The 19,087-nt window shown below is 46.5% G+C and overlaps 1 protein-coding gene across 1 annotated transcript in view; it reads right to left on the bottom strand.

Annotated features, from left to right (window-relative positions):
• Window positions 1-19,087, bottom strand: part of LOC126292185 (serine/threonine/tyrosine-interacting protein-like) — a 92,299-nt gene that overhangs the window by 72,503 nt on the left and 709 nt on the right. The gene's annotated exons all lie outside the window — the stretch shown is intronic.

The following is a 19,087-nucleotide window of genomic DNA, read 5'->3' on the forward strand; positions in this document are numbered from 1 at the left end:
TATTCTAATTTTCATTACCTGCTGTCTCATGAAATTATTTTTTTTTTTTAATATGCTAGATACTACTGTACACTGTTACAAATCTAATATACAGATATTTCTTTCCTCTTTGTATACCACAGCAATATTTTACAATAATTTTTTGTCTACATCTACAGCTATACTCTGCAAACCACCATGAGTTGCATGGCAGAGCGCACATCTCAGTGTACTAGTTGTTATGGCTTCTTCCTATTCTATTCATCTATTGAATGTGGGAAGAATGATTGATTGAATACCTATGTGCATTCAGTAATTATTCTAATCTTTTCCTCACAATCCCTACATGAGCAATATCAAAGTTCTCCGTCCAGTCTCAAATTTCACTTGATACCTCATATGATTGTACTTTTGACAATAAGTGTACATGTGGTACTGAGTCAAATGCTTTTTGCAAATCAAGAAATGCTGCACCTACCTGGTTGCTTCGACCCAAAGCTTTCACTACGTCATGTGCGGAAAGTGTGAGTTTGGTTTCACATGATCGATGTTTTCAAAATCCGTGCTTGTTGGCACTGAAAGGTGATTCTGTTCAAGATACCTCATTATGTTTGAGGTCAGAATATGTTAAAAGATTCTACAACAGACTGATATGAAGGACATTGCAGGTAGTTTTGTGGATCACTTATACTACTCTTCTTGCAGACAAGTGTGATCAGCTGCAAATTCAGCATAGCAGCTAACAGGGATCCTATTGGGGTCTGGAGCTTTGTTCAGTTTTAACAATTACAGTTGTTCCCAGAATGAGATTCTCACTCTGCAGCGGAGTGTGCGCTGATATGAAACTTCCTGGCAGATTAAAACTCTGTGCCCGACCGAGACTCGAACTCGGGAGCTTTGCCTTTCGGGGGCAAGTGCTCTACCCTCTGAGCTACCGAAGCACGACTCGTGCCCAGTACTCACAGCTTTACTTCTGCCAGTATCTCGTCTCCTACCTTCCAAACTTTATAGAAGCTCTTCTGCGAAACTTGCAGAACTAGCACTCCTGAAAGAAAGGATACAGCGGAGGCATGGCTCAGAGGGTAGAGCACTTGCCAGCGAAAGGCAAAGGTCCCGAGTTTGAGTCTCAATCGGGCACAGGGTTTTAATCTGCCAGGAAGTTTCATTACAGTTGTTTCTCAACACCACTGACACTAATACTTATTTCATTCATCTTTTCAGTGGTACAAGGATTAAATTGGGGCAATTCTCCTTGGTTCTCCTTTGCAACAGAATATTTGAAAATGGTGTTAAGCATTCACGTGAATGTAAATCCGAAAACTTTGGGATTTGGATTGAGGGTGAGGACACCCTATCCACATTCCTCCAGAACCTCAACAACTGCTCCCCCATTTGCTTCACCTCGTCCTAGTCAGACTAACAACCCATCTTCCTAGATATTGACCTCCACCTCATAGATGGCAACATCAGTACCTCTGTTCATATCAAACCTACTAACCACCAGCAATACTTCCACTTTGACCACTGCCACCGGTTTCATGCAGTCTAGCCACCTGTGGTCATTGTATCCACAGTGACAAACTGTCCCTCTCAAAATATACCGAGTGTCTCACTGAAGCCTTCACAAACTGTAATTATCCTCCCAAACTTTTACATAAACAAATCTCCGAGTGCCTTATCTTTCCAGTCTCCCACCACCTCCCAAAGTCCCATCATCCGGCAAACAGAAGCATTCCCATCATAGCTCAGTAGCATCCAGGACTGGGGCACTGATTGGTTGGTTGGTTTAAAGAGAGAGAAGGGACCAAACTACGAGTTCATTGGTCCCTTGTTAATAATAAAACAATGCCACAAGGGTGAGAATAAAACGGACAAAACATATAACACAAAACGGAAGGAAAGGAAAAGCCACAAGAACAAAGGGAAGGTAACGATACTAAAAGGAACAAAAGAGGACAAGAAAACAAGAGAGAGACGCTGGAAACAGAAGGGAGTAAAACATGATAGCAGATTACAGTGGCTGGCCAACCACGAGAGTAAAAAGGGAAAGCCAGCCACTCTGCAACACATTAAAACATCCACCCTAAAAGCACTAGGGTGGAGGACACAGAGGGACAAAGGACATGCGCTAAAACCTACATAGAAGTATAAAACCCACTCTCACAGATAAAACGTAAAACTAAAGCTGCTGCGGAGGCATTGTCGCCAAACGCCGAAGGCAGGTTGGTTGGTTGGGTGTGGGATTGAAGGGACCAGACTGCTACGGTCATCGGTCCCTTGTTCCACGATAAAATCACACGAAATAAAAACTGTCAGTCGTTAAAAATGGAGAACTGAGACAAGGGACGACACAATACAAGAAAGACAGACAAAGACCAGACAAACGGAACTAAAATCACACCGAGCGTGAAGGTGGTTGGCCGACCATGAAAATAAGGAAAAGCCAACCACCAAGGGACATTAAAACCCACAGTTTAAAACCACAGGCCAAAGGCCCAAGTCAATACAGGAAATAAAAGGACAAACACTCAAATCATACGATAAAAACCCCCTGCCCGAATAAAACTCAACACGAGGTCCGCCATAGCAATGTCATCACATAAAAGGGCAGGGAGGGTATCAGGCAGCGCAAACGTCTGCCTGAGTCCTGTTAAAAGCGGGCAGTCCACCAAAGTGTGGACCACCGTCAGAGTTGCCCCGCAGCGACATAGCGGTGGGTCCTCCTGGCGCAACAAATGGCCGTGCGTCAGCCACGTGTGGCCAACATGCAGCCGGCAGAGGACGACAGAGTCCTTCCGAGAGGCCCACATGGAGGAGCGCCACACACCGGTCGTCTCCTTCACCGCCCGAAGTTTGTTGGGTGTGGGCAGGGTGCGCCACTCGTCACCCCCAGGCACCAAGCACTTTCTGGCGCAAAAGCGACAGGAGATCACACTCCATAAGGCCGAGTTCCAGAGCCGGTGAACGCACTGCCTGTTTAGCCAGCGTGTCAACCCGCTCATTGCCCGGGATGCCGACATGACCTGGGGTCCAAACAAAGACCACGGAGCGGCCGCAACGGGCAAGAGCATGGAGCGACTCGTGGATGGCCATCACCAGACGGGAACGAGGAAAGCACTGGTCAAGAGCTCGTAAACCACTCAGGGAGTCTCTACAGATGACAAAGGACTCACCTGAGCGGGAGCGGATATACTCTAGGGCGCGATAGATGGCAACCAACTCGGCAGTGTATACACTGTTCCCGGGTGCCAGTGACCATTGCTCACAATGATCCTCTAGAGTAAGAGCGTAACCACTGCGACCAGAGACCATCGAACCGTCGGTATAGGCCACGGCAGATCCGGGAAACTCGGCAAGGAGAGAAACAAAGCGGCGGCGGAGGGCCGGAGGAGGGACCGAGTCTTTCGGACCCTGTGCCAAATCCAGCCGAATGCATGGTCGGCGCACACACCAAGGGGGCAGACGGAGATTGGCCCGGAAAACAGGCGGGAGAGGAAAAAACTCAATCCCACACAGTAGAGCCCGGATGCGAACCGCAATCGTACACCCTGACCGGGGCCGCCTGTCTGGAAGATGGACGATCGAGTGCGGGAACAGGAGACGGTAGTTGGGATGCCCTGGCAAGCTACAAACGTGGGCAGCATAAGCGGCCAGAAGTCGGTCGCGCCGGATCCGCAATGGAGGAACACCAGCCTCCACAAGTAAGCTGTCAACAGGGCTTGTCCGAAATGCTCCTGTGGCGAGTCGGATCCCGCAGTGATGGATGGGATCCAGCAATTGCAACGCTGATGGCGATGCCGAACCATAAGCCACACACCCATAATCAAGGCGGGACTGGATCAGCGCTTGATACAGCCGGAGAAGGGTGGACCGATCGGCACCCCATCTGGTGTGGCTAAGGCAACGGAGAGCGTTTAAATGCCGCCAGCATGTTTGTTTAAGCTGCCTAATATGAGGCAGCCAAGTCAACCGGGCATCAAATACCAGTCCCAAGAACCGATGCGTCTCTACCACAGCAAGAGGTTCACCGTCAAGGTAAAGGCGTGGCTCAGGGTGAACCGTGCGACGCCGGCAGAAATGCATAACGCAGGTCTTAGCGGCCGAAAACTGGAAGCCGTGTGCTACAGCCCACGACTGCGCCTTGCGGATAGCGCCCTGCAGCTGGCGCTCAGCAACTGCGATGCCAGCGGAGCTGTAGTAGAGGCAGAAGTCGTCTGCATACAACGAAGCTGCGACGGACGATCCCACCGCCTCAGCGAGCCCATTGATCGCAATTACAAACAGGGAGACACTGAGGACAGACCCCTGTGGGACCCCGTTCTCCTGGACCCGGGAGGAACTATGGGACGCAGCAACTTGCACGCGGAAGGAACGAGACGACAGAAAATTCTGAATAAAAATCGGGAGCGGGCCCATAAGACCCCACCCATGAAGTGTGGCCAGGATGTGATATCGCCAAGTCGTATCGTACGCCTTCCGCATGTCAAAGAAGACGGCAACCAGATGTTGGCGGCGTGCAAAGGCTGTACGGACGGCAGACTCTAGGGAGACCAGATTATCGACGGCAGAGCGGCCTTTACGGAACCCACCCTGAGACGGAGCCAGAAGGCCTCGAGACTCGAGGAGCCAACTCAACCTCCGGTTCACCATACGTTCTAGCAACTTGCAAAGAACGTTGGTGACGGTAGCTGTCCACCTCCAGCGGGTTCTTGCCAGGTTTCAACACGGGGAGGACGATGCTTTCTCGCCATTGAGACGGGAACACACCCTCAACCCAGATGCGGTTGAAAACATCTAGGAGGCGTCGCTGGCAATTCACAGAGAGGTGTTTCAGCATCTGGCTGTGGATGCGGTCTGGCCCAAAGCAGATAGTGCACTCTGGAATTCCCAGTCGCTGAAAGGAGCATTGTACGACTCCGCATGGCGCGTGTGAAAGGAAAGCCTCCAACTTTCCAACCGTTCTTTCCGGGAGCGGAAGGCCAGTGGGTAATTCGTAGATGCGGAACACTGAGCAAAATGCGCTGCTAACCGGTCCGCAATCGTGTCGGAGTCAGGACACACCACTCCATTCAGCGAAAGCCCAGGGACAGAGACAGGCGGCCGATAGCCATGGAGTCGCCTAATCTTAGCCCAAACCTGCGATGCAGAGGTACGGACGCCAATGGTGGAAACATACCGTTCCCAGCACTTCTGCTTCCGTTGGCGAATAAGGCGTCGGGCACGGGCACGGAGCTGTTTAAAAACGATGAGGTTCTCCAAGGACGGGTGCCGCTTATGGCGTTGAAGAGCTCGCCGGCAATCTCTAATCGCCTCTGCAATCTCGGGCGCCCACCAAGGCACAATCCTCCGCCGAGGGGACCCGGATGAACAGGGAATCGCAGATGCTGCCACAGAAACGATGCCGGTGGTGACCGACTGAACCACCGCATCAATGGCGTCATGGGAAGGAGGTGCGATAGTGGCGAGAGAGGAGAACAAGCCCCAATCAGCCTTATTCAGAGCCCATCTGGAGGGGCATTCAGAAGAGTGACACTGTGGTAGTGACAGAAAGATGGGGAAATGGTCACTACCACATAAGTCGTCATGGACACTCCAGTGGATGGATGGTGAAAGTCCGGGGCTGCAGATAGAAAGGTCGATGGCCGAAAATGTGCCATGGACTACGCTGAAATGTGTCGGCTCTCCCGTGTTTAAGAGGCAGAGGTCAAGCTGCGAGAGAAGAGTCTCGACATCTCTACCCCGGCCAGTAATCGCGGCGCTACCCCACAGGGGGTTATGGGCGTTAAAGTCGCCCAGTAATACAAAAGGAGGAGGCAGTTGTGCTATCAATGCAGCCAACACATGACGCGAGACATCACCATCTGGCGGAAGATACAAACTGCAGACAGTAATAGGCTGAGGCGTCCACATCCTTACAGCGACAGCCTCTAAAGGTGTGTGAAGAGGTACACATTCGCTGTAGACAGAGATAAGGATGTAGACGCAGACTCCACCAGATACCCTCTCATAAGCTGCCCGGTTCTTGTAATAACCCCGATACCCACGTAGGGCAGGGGTCCGCATTGCCGGAAACCAAGTTTCCTGTAGGGCAATGCAGAGGAAAAGGTTACTGCTGATGAGTTGGCGAAGCTCAGCAAGGTGGTGGAAAAAAGCGCTGCAGTTCCACTGGAGTATTGCTTTGTCCATGTCCGAAAAAGGCGTGAAGGGGCCGAGGAGGCAGATCACGCCACTGGGTCACCTGCTGCCACCGATGGAGGACCAGTACAATCTGCTTCCATGGTGTCTGAGGGTCCGGCGAGATCCAGGTCCTCAGCGGACGCCCGGATCTCCACCTTATCCTCTGACGCAGAGCCTGTAGGGAGCAGTGGGGTGGATGCCACCGCGTGGTCCTTGGCCTTAGAGGTCTTCTTCTTCGTCTTGTCTCTCTGGTCCTTGGGTTTCATTGGCTGGGAGGGCTCCAGCGAGTCAGTCTCCGGGACGGAGGAGGAGCGGGAAGCCCTGCGACCAGCCGCTGGTCTGCTTTTCTTCCATTGGCTGACGTCACCCTTCCCAGAGGAAGAAACCTGGGAAGGAAGGGACCCAAGGGACCCTTTCCGTGCTATTCGAGCCGGGGAAGTTTTAGGCTTCCCCAGCTTAGAAGTGGGGACTGATGTCCCCGATGGTTGGGGGGTTGCTGCTCCTGAGGCAGGTAGTGCAGGAGCAGCAGGGAGTGAAGTGCCCCCCACCATCAAGGGGGCAGGTGTAGCATTCCGGCTCTGAGAGGTGGCAGTCTGAGGGAGAGCTAATGGGGCCATAACAGTAGTAGCCGCGGCGTAAGAGGCAGGCATTCGAACAGGATGGAGGCGTTCGAACTTCTGCCTGGCCTCAGTGTATGTCAGGCGGTCCAGGGTCTTATACTCCATGATTTTGCGCTCTTTCTGGAAGATCCTGCAGTCCGGCGAGCAAGGCGAGTGGTGCTCTCCGCAGTTTACACAGATGGGAGGCGGAGCACATGGAGTATTGGGATGTGATGGGCGTCCACAATCTCAACATGTGAGGCTGGAAGTACAGCGGGAAGACATATGCCCGAACTTCCAGCACTTAAAGCACCGCATCGGGGGAGGGATATATGGCTTGACGGCACAACGATAGACCATCACCTTGACCTTCTCAGGTAAAGTATCACCCTCGAAGGCCAAGATGAAGGCACCGGTGGCAACCTGCTTATCCCTTGGACCACGATGTACGCGCCGGACGAAGTGAACACCTCGCCGCTCTAAATTGGCGCGAAGCTCGTCATCGGACTGCAATAGAAGGTCCCGATGGAATATTATGCCCTGGACCATATTAAGACTCTTATGGGGCGTGATTGTAACCGGAACATCCCCCAGCTTGTTACAATCGAGTAACCGGCGGGAGTGGGCGGAGGACGCCGATTTGATCAAAACCGAGCCCGAGCGCATTTTGGACAAGCCCTCCACCTCCCCGAACTTGTCCTCTAAGTGCTCGACGAAGAACTGAGGCTTCATGGATGTAAAGGATTCACCATCAGCTCTCGTACACACCAGGTAGCGGGGCAAGTATGGTTCGCTGGCATCCTTAGTCTTTCATTCCTCCCATGGTGTAGCTAGGGAGGGGAACGATTTGGGGTCATATGTAGTTGCGTTGTATTGAGCCCTGGAACGCTTAGAGACTGCTGGCGGCTGGCCGCCAGCAAGAGATGATGTACCACTCTTCATTGCGGGTCATCCGCCCTGATGCCACCTACTCCGACCAAGGGCCCTCCCCACGGGCGCCACCCAGCCTCAGCAACGACCACCTGGCAGGATGGCCATTGCCGGGAGTCCCAATGTCCCAAGGAGATAGGCATCTACTCCTTGGCATACGTGGGGAGTTAACGGCGCTGGCTACAACCAACAGGGTACATGGCGGCCCCACCACAACGGACTGGCTACCGTGCTGGATTTCAGGTGATGTAGTCCAATATCGTCATTGGCGCATAAAGCGACACAGCATAGCAGACTGCAATAAACTGCACCCAAGAACAAATCCACACCCAAGAGATGGTAGGTGAGCGGGACTGCTAAGCGATGACGACAAACCTGGCTACAGATGGTAATGCATGATGGACACAGGCGCCCTTCCCCAATCGGCTCGCTCTTCGGAAAATTTAGAAGGATGGAGGTCAAACCCGTTAGGGGACCATCTCACAAGGCCAAAACGTTTGAGACTCCTTTTAGTCGCCTCTTACGACAGGCAGGAATACCATGGGCCTATTCTTACCCCCGAACCCACAGGGGGGGGGGGGGGGGGGGGGGGGGGCGAAGGCAGGGTGCTGGGAAAGTTAAAAGTCTGCCGCAGAGCGGCTGAAAGTGTTCAGTCCAGCAAGAGGTGGACAACTTTTATTTGTGAGCTATACTGAGGTGGGTCCTCATGAAGGAGTAGGTAACCATGCGTTAGCCACATATGGCCGATGCAGAGCTGGCAGAGGACATCTCATTCTCTGCGAGAGGCCTTGGATGGAAGACTTCCACACATTCACAGTCTCTTTAATGACATGCAGTTTGTTGTGCGTCCTGTTATGCCTATCTTCAGAAGTGTTTTTCGCGTCGCCTGTTTGGCCAGCCTGTCGGCAAGTTCATTGCCGGGGATCCAAACAAACACCAAGGAACAACGAGACTGTTCCAGGACATAGATGGACTCCTGAATTGACAATACTATAGTGTGGCGAGAGTAGCTTGTAGGCGCTCAATGAGTCAATACACAGGAGAAACGACTTGCCAGGGCATGAGCGGATGTACTCAAGCGCACGAGATACGGCCGCCAGGTCTGCAGTGAAAACAGTGCAGCCAACTGGCAAGGAGTGCTGCTCAATATGTCCTCCATGAACATATGCGAAGCCTACGTGACCATCAGCCATTGAGCCGTCGGTGTAAACTGCTTCAGAGCCCTGGAACATGTCAAGAATCGATAGGAAGTGACAGTGGAGAGCGGCGGGGTTAACTGAGCCCTTAGAGCCATACAAAAGGTCCCGATGAAGATGCGGCCGAGGTGTACACCATGGAGGCATACGTGAATGGACCGCAAGTAGAGGTGGTAAAGGGAAGGACTCCAGTTCGGAGAGAGGGGACCGTACGTAAATCTCAATTGTTAGCCCCGATCTGGGCTGCCAGTGCAGGAGATGGATCGCTGCGGGTGGAAAAAGGAGACGGTAATTCGGATGCTCAGGGGCTCTATGAATGTGTGCTGCGTAACTAGCGAGCAGTTGCGGACGTCTAATCTGCAGTGGAGGGACACCAGGCTCCACCGGTATGCTGGTCACCGTACTCGTCCTAAAAGCTCCTGTCGCTAACTGAACCCCACAGGGGTGCACAGGCTCGTGTAAATGAAATGCTGTTGGCACTGCTGAACCATTAACCACACTCCTATAGTCAATTTGGGATTGGACAAGGGCTCTGTAGAGCTGCAGCAGTGTACAGCGATCTGCACCCCAATTGGTGTTGCTCAAGCAACGAAGGGCATTGACGTGCTGTCAGCACTATTGCTTAAGCTGACGAAAATGAGGGAGCCAAGTCAATCGAGCGTCGAAAACCAGTCCTAGGAATTGATATGTCTCCACTGCAGTGAGTGGATCGTCATTATCATAAAGTGTGGGTTCCAGATGAACGATACGACGCTGACAGAAGTCCACGACACACAACTTTGTGGCTGAAAACTGGAAGCCGTGGGCTAGAGCCCATGACTGCGTCTAGTAGATGGCTCCCTGGAGGTGCCGCACAGCAACAACAGTACTGGAACAGCAGTACGAAATGCAGAAGTTGTCTGTATACAGAGAAGGTGAGACGGAGGGCTCCACAGCCACTGGTAGACCATTAATGGCCACTAAAAATAGACACACACACACTCAATCCAGAGCCCTGTGGGACTCCACTCTCCTGAATATGGATGGAACTGTTGGAGTCACCAACTTGGACACGGAAAGTACAGAGCGACAGGAAGTTCTGGATAAAAATCGCGAGTGGTCCCCAGCGCCCCACTCATACGATGTGGCAAGGATATGATGTCGCCAAGTCGTGTCTTATGCTTTACTAAGTCAAAAAAGGCAGCAATCAGATGTTGCTGTCCGGAAAAGGCTTTTCAGATGGCAGATTCGATGGACATAAGATTATCAGTGGTAGAGAGATCCTGGTGAAAGCCACCCTGATATAGATCCAGCAAGCCACGTGACTCAAGGACCCAACCCAACCGCTGACATACCATATGTTCCAGCAGCTTACGAACAACATTGGTGATGCTGATGGGCCAATAGCTATCCACATCAAGCCCATTTTTACCGGGTCTGAGCACCAGGATGATGGTGCTCTTCCGTCATTGTGATGGCAAGACGCCATCGCACCAGATCCGGTTGAAGATGACGAGAACATGTCGGTTGTAGTCAGATGAGAGATGTTTAATCATCTAGCTGTGGATGTGATCAGGCCCAGAAGCTGTGTCGGTGCAATGTCCAAGGGTACTGAGGACCTCCCACTCTGTAAATGGGGCGTTGTACGATTCACTGCAGCGTGTAGTGAAAGAAGATGTTCCCTTCCAGCTGCGCCGCTGTTTTGAGTGTGCGAAAGGCTGGGGGGTAATTCTCCAATGCAGAGGCTCGAGCAAAGTGCTCAGAAATTATGTTTGTGTCTGCACATAACTCGCCATTTATGGTAAAACCAGGGACAGCTGTTGGTGCCTGGTACCCAAAAAGACCTTTTATCTTTGCCCAGACTTGTGAAGGTGACATGTGGCACCCGATGGTGGACACACATCTCTCCCAACACTCCTTCCTTCATTGTTCGATAAGGTAGCGAACACAGGCATGGAGCCGTTTTTAAAGCTATGAGGTGCTCCAGGGAAGGGTCCCACTTATGGCGCTGTAGAGCTCGCCAATGCTCCTTAATTGCTTCAGCGACTTCCAGTGTCCACCAAGGGACTGCCTTACGCCTCAGGCATCCTAAAAAGCGAGGAATCGCGTTTCCTGCCGCAGAAACAATTGTGCTAGTCACCTGCTCAACCATCACATCGATGTTACCGTGTGGGGGAGATTCAGCGGTGACTGCAGAGGTGGAAGTTCCCCAGTCCACCTTGTTCAAAGCCCATTTGGGCAGGCGCCTGTGTGCCTGACGCTGGGGCAGTCACAGGAAGATGGGGAAGTGGTCACTATCAAAAAGGTCGTCATGTGCTCACCAGGGGATAGATGGGAGAAGTCCTGGGCTGCAAATTGATATATCAATGGCTGAGTACCTACCATGAGCCACACTGAAATGTGTGGCGGCCCCAGTATTTAAGAGGCAGCCACAGAGGTGGTCCTGGATTCACAAAGATACCATGCACCAGTGGAGCCAATTACGGAAGGTTTAAACGAAAGTGAGGAAACACCGGTAGGTCAGGGAGACGAACGACAGGAAATAACTGATGCAGAGAAGACAAAAATTTTGTGAGAATCCCATGATGCACCCATAGGTGGTCATCAAAGGATCATGAGAACCTACAATTGTAGTGTATACGAAAATACCAAACGTGAACCGGTATGAAGTAGGACATTGAGGACTATATTAGAAAATGCCCCAGTTGTCAGAAAAACAAAACACAGAATAAGACAAAAATGCCTTTGGTTATAACACCAATGCCACAAAGCATATTTGGTCGGTCGGTGTGATATTGTCATTGTCGGCCCATTAACAGTAACCAAGAGAAACAACTGGTATATACTGACATTTCAAGATGCGCTAATGAAGTTCACTGTCGCCGAACCCAAAGAAAAACAGGACGCAGACACTGTGGCTTGCTTACTAGTGGAAAAAATAATTTTGAAGTTTGGAATGCCTTTGGTAATGCTCAGTGATAATGGCAACAGCTTCTTGAGTGACAACGCTAAAAAGAGTGTGCAAAATGTCAAGGATAGATAGAGTACAAACTTCTTGTTACCATCTGCAGTCGAAAGGCTCACTGGAGAGGTCGCACCGCACCATAACAGAATTCCTAAGACACTATATCAACAGACAACAAACAGACTGGGATTACTGGCTTCAATTTGCTGTCTTCATGTTCAATACTACACCTCATAGTGCAACCAATTACACTCCCCACGAGTTGTTTTTCGGTAGAGAATGCAACATACCTGGAACATTGCAAAGAGATCCCACAGGTGTTATGTATAACCACGATGATTATGTTCTTGAAGTAAAAGAGAAAATGAGGCAAATGCACCAGTGTTCAAGGGATCATAACAAACAGTGTAAACAGAAAAATAAGGACTATTATGGTAGAACGAAGAAACCCAAGGACTTCAAAACAGGTGATGAGGTTCTGTTGTACGATGAAAGTGCCAGAAGCGGTAGAAGTCTTAAGCTAGGCACCCAGTGCTATGGCCCTTCACTGTAGTAAGGACAAAAGGACCGAATGTAGCTATCCGTTTAAGAAGAAACAAATTTTTAACAGTACATGCCAACAGATTAAAGGAATTCGACTAAAACTGGGTTGTCTTGAAATTACAGATGAGGAAACTGATGAGAGTGTTGTACCTGGTGAGTTGTATCGCCGCCATGTACACCCTCAGACACTATCAAGATTTTAATGTGGAAAAGTTTCCTTCGTCCCCAGGCTTGTATTATGACAGCAATGGCAAGGTACCGATCTACAGTGTGATGTGGAAAATCTTAAGTTATATTCATTTAGGAGAACTCCAAGCTAAAGCTGAGGAAACAGAGATTTGCACATTTATCTCTAAGTTATTGTAAACAGAAATTTACCAGTCTGGGAATTGGTGATCGGGAATGCACAGCAGTGGAACAGACTTTAGAATGGCATGTTCAAAATATACGAACTGCACAACATCTAATTGGCAATTAAATAGGCTGAGACGTGTAGAAAAAGAGGTATCTAGAATTTTGTGGGAGAAATCAGTAAAATTCTGTTTGGAACCTTATACGAACAGGATGTCTCGTTTTTCAAATCAAAGATTGATCGTTGCCAGCATTCTCAAAAATTTTAGAAAAAGTAATGTACAATCAGCTTTATAGCCATCTTATCTCAAATAACATACTGTAAGAGTCACAGTTTGGATTTCTAAAGGGTTCAGTGAAAATGTGATTAATTCATTAGATAAAACATTGCAGACAACTGGTATATTTTGTGATCTGTCACAGGCATTTGACTGTGTAAATCACAATATCCTTTTAAATAAATTAGAATATTATAGTGTAACAGGAAATGCTGCAAAATGGTTCAAATCTTGTATCTCTGGTAGTAAACAAAGGGTGTTATTAGGAAAGGGACATGTATCAAGCTATCAGGCGTCATCCAACTGGGAACTAATTACATGTGGGGCCCCACAAGGTTCCATTTTGGGGCCTTTACTTTTTCCTGTGAATATCAATGACGTTTCATCAGTAACATTACCAGATGCCAAGTTTGTTTTGTTTGCCGATAATACCTTGGCGGACCTCAGTAACCACCAAGGCCTTAAGAGATCACAGGCGGGCTCTTCAATGCCATACTGAGTAAAGTAGCGCAGTGTTTAGCACGCTGAACTTGCATTCAGGAGGATGACAGTTCAAACCCGCAACTATCCAGCCTTTCTTCCCCATCCTTGACACAAACTGAGCTTGTGTTCCCCCTAATATCAATGACGTTTCATCAGTAACATTACCAGATGCCAAGTTCGTTTTGTTTGCCGATGATACAAACATTGCAATAAATAGCAAATCAAGTGTAGTCTTAGAAAGATCAGCCAATAAAATATTTGTGAACATTAATCACTGGTTCCTAGCCAATTCTTTGTCGCTAAACATTGAAAAAACACACTACATGCAGTTCAGAACATGTAAGGGGTGTCCCATGAGTATATGTCCAATATACAATAACAAGAAGATAGAAGAAGTGTACTGTTAAATTCTTGGGATTACAGCTTGATGATAAATTCAAATGGGAGGAGCACACCACAGAACTGCTGAAGCGTCTTAACAAATCTATTTGCAATGCGAATTGTGTCAACATACGGGATATAAAAATGAAAAAGCTGGCATACTATGCTTACTTTCATTCCATAATGTCATATGGGATTTTTTTTTTTTTTTTGGGTGACTCATCAAGCCAAGCTAAAGTTTTCCGGGCACAAAAACATGCAGTAAGAGTTATATGTGGTGTGAACTCGAGAACATCCTGCAGAAGCCTGTTTAGGGAGCTAGGGATACTAACTACTGCTTCCCAATATATTTATTCCTTAATGAAATTTGTCATTAAAAATATATCACTTTTTCAAACCAACAGGTCAATTCATGGAATCAATACTAGAAATAATAATAATCTTCATTAGGATTTAAAGTCACTTAGTCTTGTACAAAAGGGTGTGCATTATTCAGGAACGCACGTTTTCAATAACTTGCCAGCAGCTATAAAAAGCTAACAACCAATGAAATTCAGTTTAGAAGGAGCCTAAAGGATTTATTGGTGGCCAACTACTCCTACTCCATTGATGAATTTCTCAGTAAAACCAACTGAGTACAATCTAACTTCTGCACCATTTCAGTACAGTAATTTGTTCATTGTAAATAAGTATTATAGTAGTTGTAGTACATGTTTATTACCTTATAAATAAATAAACTTTATTTTCAATTCAGTGCATTAGTATTTGTAAAATGGTTCTTTCATATAGTGTTCATAAAAAATGACGATCATTCCACTTAGGACCGGTGGAATGGTACATTAGCTTATTTGTTTTAGTTGTTGATATTTGTCATGTATTGTTGTTTTTCTGACATGTTCTACATCCTGGAGAACCCCCTCACTATGGATCAATTGGAATGAAAGTAAATCTAATCTAATTTAATTGAAAGCAAACAGAGGCAGTTACTTAAGCTGACAAAAGAGAAAGTTAATGTAGTCAAAACCACTTTGACAGGTTTCAGTCACACATTATCTAGCCTTGCACGTAATGAAGAAATTAATGTGAAGAAGATGGGGAAACTTCATAGAAAAATGAATAAATATGATAATAGCACAGATAAAAAAGTACAACACTTAGCTGGTCCTACTATTGTTAATGAACAACTGATACAGGTGGTATCAATATTGATGGAATTAGAATGGGAATACGAGTTGTTAATTGCTGCAACTGTAAACGCACAAAAAGGAATACAGAACCTCATATAATTAATCCAGTTCAAACAGTTAAATACAATTAATTCAGGATGACATCAAGGATAAAAGAAGCTCCTAATTGCACTCACAGAACAGAATGAGTACCAGCTGCTACGCATAACTGATGTTGATGCTTTCTTGTCAGGCAATATACTACGTTATGTACTAAATGTTCCATTAGTGGAAAATGAGTTGCTCAATTTATACAAAGTGTTACCTTTACTATCAGAAGTTGATGGAAATCAGAATTGACTCATGTACATGCAGCCTGAGAAAGATTATTTGTTAACTGACGAAGCTAAGTGGCACTATGTCAAACCGAGTAGCGAACAACTATTGTGTAAAGAAATAGAACATGTTCGAAAAATTTGTAAACAAAAGTTTGTTTAAATGTCCACGTACGATCATGAATCGTGTGAAGCTAGAATGTTGCAACCCATAAGGGAAATTCCTAGCAATTGCATTAAAAAGTTTGTGAAATTGAATGATAGTATATGGACTCCCTTGAGTCAGGATCAATGGCTATTCGTTGGCCCGAAAGAGGAAGGGTTGACAGTTTTGTGTAACGATAACAAGACCACAGATGTACTAGTAAAAGGTACAGAAAACTGACCTTTTATGGCAGGTGCAAGGGATACGAAACAAGTGTTCATACAGTCTGAACACATCATAAGAACTAACGTGACTAGTGACGATATAGTGCCCACTCTAAACATGCAGATTGATTGTTGTATAATTAACAAAGAACAAAGAAACACATAGGAGCTGAAGTTAGACATGGCATTAGAGCATGTGAAACAGCATTTAAACAACCTCAAGGTTGCTTGTCTAAATTAGCCAAAATCGAGGAAGAGATAGCATTCCAAGAACAGCACAGTTTCTCTGAAATCTCATGATATCACTATTCGTTTCTGGTCTTACCTAGGAGTTGTAATACTGATTATTTTGTTTATGTGTTGTTTGTACCAATATTGCAAATGTTTCCGAGATTGTTTCAAATACGTGTGGAAAGACATTGTAGATGTTGTGGCCGAATGTGTGTGCAAACAACAATAGTAAATACATGCGAAGGGTCAGAAATGGCACGCATCTGGGGTAGATGACCCCTCCGAAACAGCGGTCGAAGTATTGACGTGCGAAATCAGGACTCTGCTACTTCAGCATGCAATGAAGAAAGTATTCCACTACTGATGCCAGTTCTGCATAGGGATCAAAGATAAAACAAGACACTGCAGAAAACCCCCCTTAGTACATGTTGTTGTTGTTGTTGTTGTTGTTGTTGTTGTTGTTGTCTTCAGTCCTGAGACTGGTTTGATGCAGCTCTCCATGCTACTCTATCCTGTGCAAGCTTCTTCATCTCCCAGTACCTACTCCAACCTACATCCTTCTGAATCTGCTTAGTGTATTCATCTCTTGGTCTCCCTCTACGGTTTTTACTCTCCACACTGCCCTCCAATACTAAATTGGAGATCCCTTGATGCCTCAGAACATGTCCTACCACCCGATTCCTTCTTCTAGTCAAGTTGTGCCACAAACTTCTCTTCTCCCCAATCCTATTCAATACCTCATCATTAGTTATGTGATGTACCCATCTAATCTTCAGCATTCTTCTGTACACCACATTTCGAAAGCTTCTATACTCTTCTTGTCCAAACTAGTTATCGTCCATGTTTCACTTCCATACCTGGCTACACTCCATACAAATACTTTCAGAAATGTCTTCCTGACACTTAAATCTATACTTGATGTTAACAAATTTCTCTTTTTCAGAAACGCTTTCCTTGCCATTGTCAGTCTACATTTTATATCCTCTCTACTTCGACCATCATCAGTTATTTTGCTCCCCAAATAGCAAACCTCACTCACTAATTTAAGTGTCTCATTTCCTAATCTAAATCCCGCAGCATCACCCGATTTAATTCGACTACATTCCATTATCCTCGTTTTGATTTTGTTGATGTTCATCTTATATCCTCCTTTCAAGACGCTATCCATTCCATTCAACTGCTCTTCCAAGTCCTTTGCTGTCCCTGACAGAATTACAATGTCATCGGCGAACCTCAAAGTTTTTACTTCGTCTCCATGGATTTTAATACCTACTCCAAATTTTTCTTTTGTTTCCTTTACTGCTTGCTCAATATACAGATTGAATAACATCGGGGAGAGGCTACAACCCTGTCTCACTCCCTTCCCAACTACTGCTTCCCTTTCATGTCCCTCGACTCTTAGAACTGCCATCTGGTTTCTGTACAAATTGTAAATAGGCTTTCGCTCCCTGTATTTTACCCCTGACACCTTCAGAATTTGGAAGAGAAATTTCCAGTCAACTTTGTCAAAAGCTTTCTCCAAGTCTACAAATGCTAGGAATGTAGGTTTGCCTTTCCTTAATCTAGCTTCTAAGATAAGTCGTAGGGTCAGTATTGCCTCACGTGTTCCAACATTTGTATGGAATCCAAACTGATCTTCCCCAAGGTCGGCTTCTATTAGTTTTTCCATTCGTCTGTAAAGAATTCGTGTTAGTATTTTGCAGCTGTGACTTATTAAACTGATAGTTCAGTAATTTTCACATCTGTCAACACCTGCTTTCTTTGAGATTGGAATTATTATATTCTTCTTTAAGTCTGAGGGTATTTCACCTGTCTCATACATCTTGCTCACCAGATGGTGGAGTTTTGTCATGACTGGCTCTCCCAAGGCCGTCAGTAGTTCTAATGGAATGTTGTCTACTCCCTGGGCCTTACTTCGACAGTCTTTACCATTTCCACTAGCCGTGCGAAACCAGACAGAATCTGCTCCTATCCAAAGCGACACACGTCATTGGTACCGACATGAGCCACCACCTGCAGTTGGCTGCACCCTCTGCTCTTCATGGCATCTGGAAGCACCCTTTCCACACCCAGAATGACTCATCCTGGAATGCTCACGGAGTGCACACTGGCTTCCTTCCCCTACTGGTCATTGCAGTAATTGCACCATGAATCGAGTCCAGGAGGGCAAAGGTGGTGCATTGGTTTTTCATCAGTAGACAGTCTGTAGAAGAAGGAAGCCCATACTGCCTGCTTCAATTTCAATGAATCCTCAGTATTATTTCTAATGGCCATCCCATAATACTGCTGCATTTCATCAATCATTTTGTCTGTCAGCCTGCCTCTTATGGTTTTACCATCAGAAAGTTTCTTTTCTCTCAAACTTTGTTTCAACTTACTCGACCTGTTGCCCGTACTCTTCCGGAGATGATCTTAGAACACAGTAATTCGCAGCCTTCTATATAAAAGTTTACCGATTTTATTAAATCTTTAAGTAATGCACATAAAAATTTTATTATTTTAAACCAGTGTAGATAATATTTACAAAATAAAATCCTTCCCACGTGAGATATAAGTGATACATCATTTTATTTGCAAAATTGCAAATTTTATAATGACACAAAAAATGTTAAAACATAATTTTTCCGTTCTAACACCCCTTAATTTCGTTTCCAAATGTTTCTTCACAAAGGAAAACACAAGAAAATTGCCACAATTTAATCGTTGTACCACTGAAAAGATGAATGAAATAAGTGTTTATGTCAGTGGTGTTTTGAAACAGCTGACATTATTAAAACTGAACAAAACTCCAGGCCCTGATACGATCCCTGTCAGCTCCTATACTGAATTTACAGCTGAATTAACCCCTCTTCCAACTATAATCTACCGTAGAGCCCTTGAACAAACAACTGTCCCCGGTTCTTGAAAAAAGGCATAGTAGAAATGATACACAAAGTTACAGTTTATCAGATGACGCAATTATCTATAATGAAGTATTATCTTTGAGAAGCTGCATAAATTTGCAATCAGATCTTGATAAGTTCTAGAATATTGGTAAAGTGTTTGGGACGTGTATCACAGAGGACTAACAGAAGATACTGAACATATACGGAGAACGGCAGCACAGATGGTCACTGTTTGTTTAA

This window comes from Schistocerca gregaria, chromosome 9 (assembly GCF_023897955.1).
Source record: "Schistocerca gregaria isolate iqSchGreg1 chromosome 9, iqSchGreg1.2, whole genome shotgun sequence".
In the NCBI taxonomy this organism is placed as follows: domain Eukaryota; kingdom Metazoa; phylum Arthropoda; class Insecta; order Orthoptera; family Acrididae; genus Schistocerca; species Schistocerca gregaria.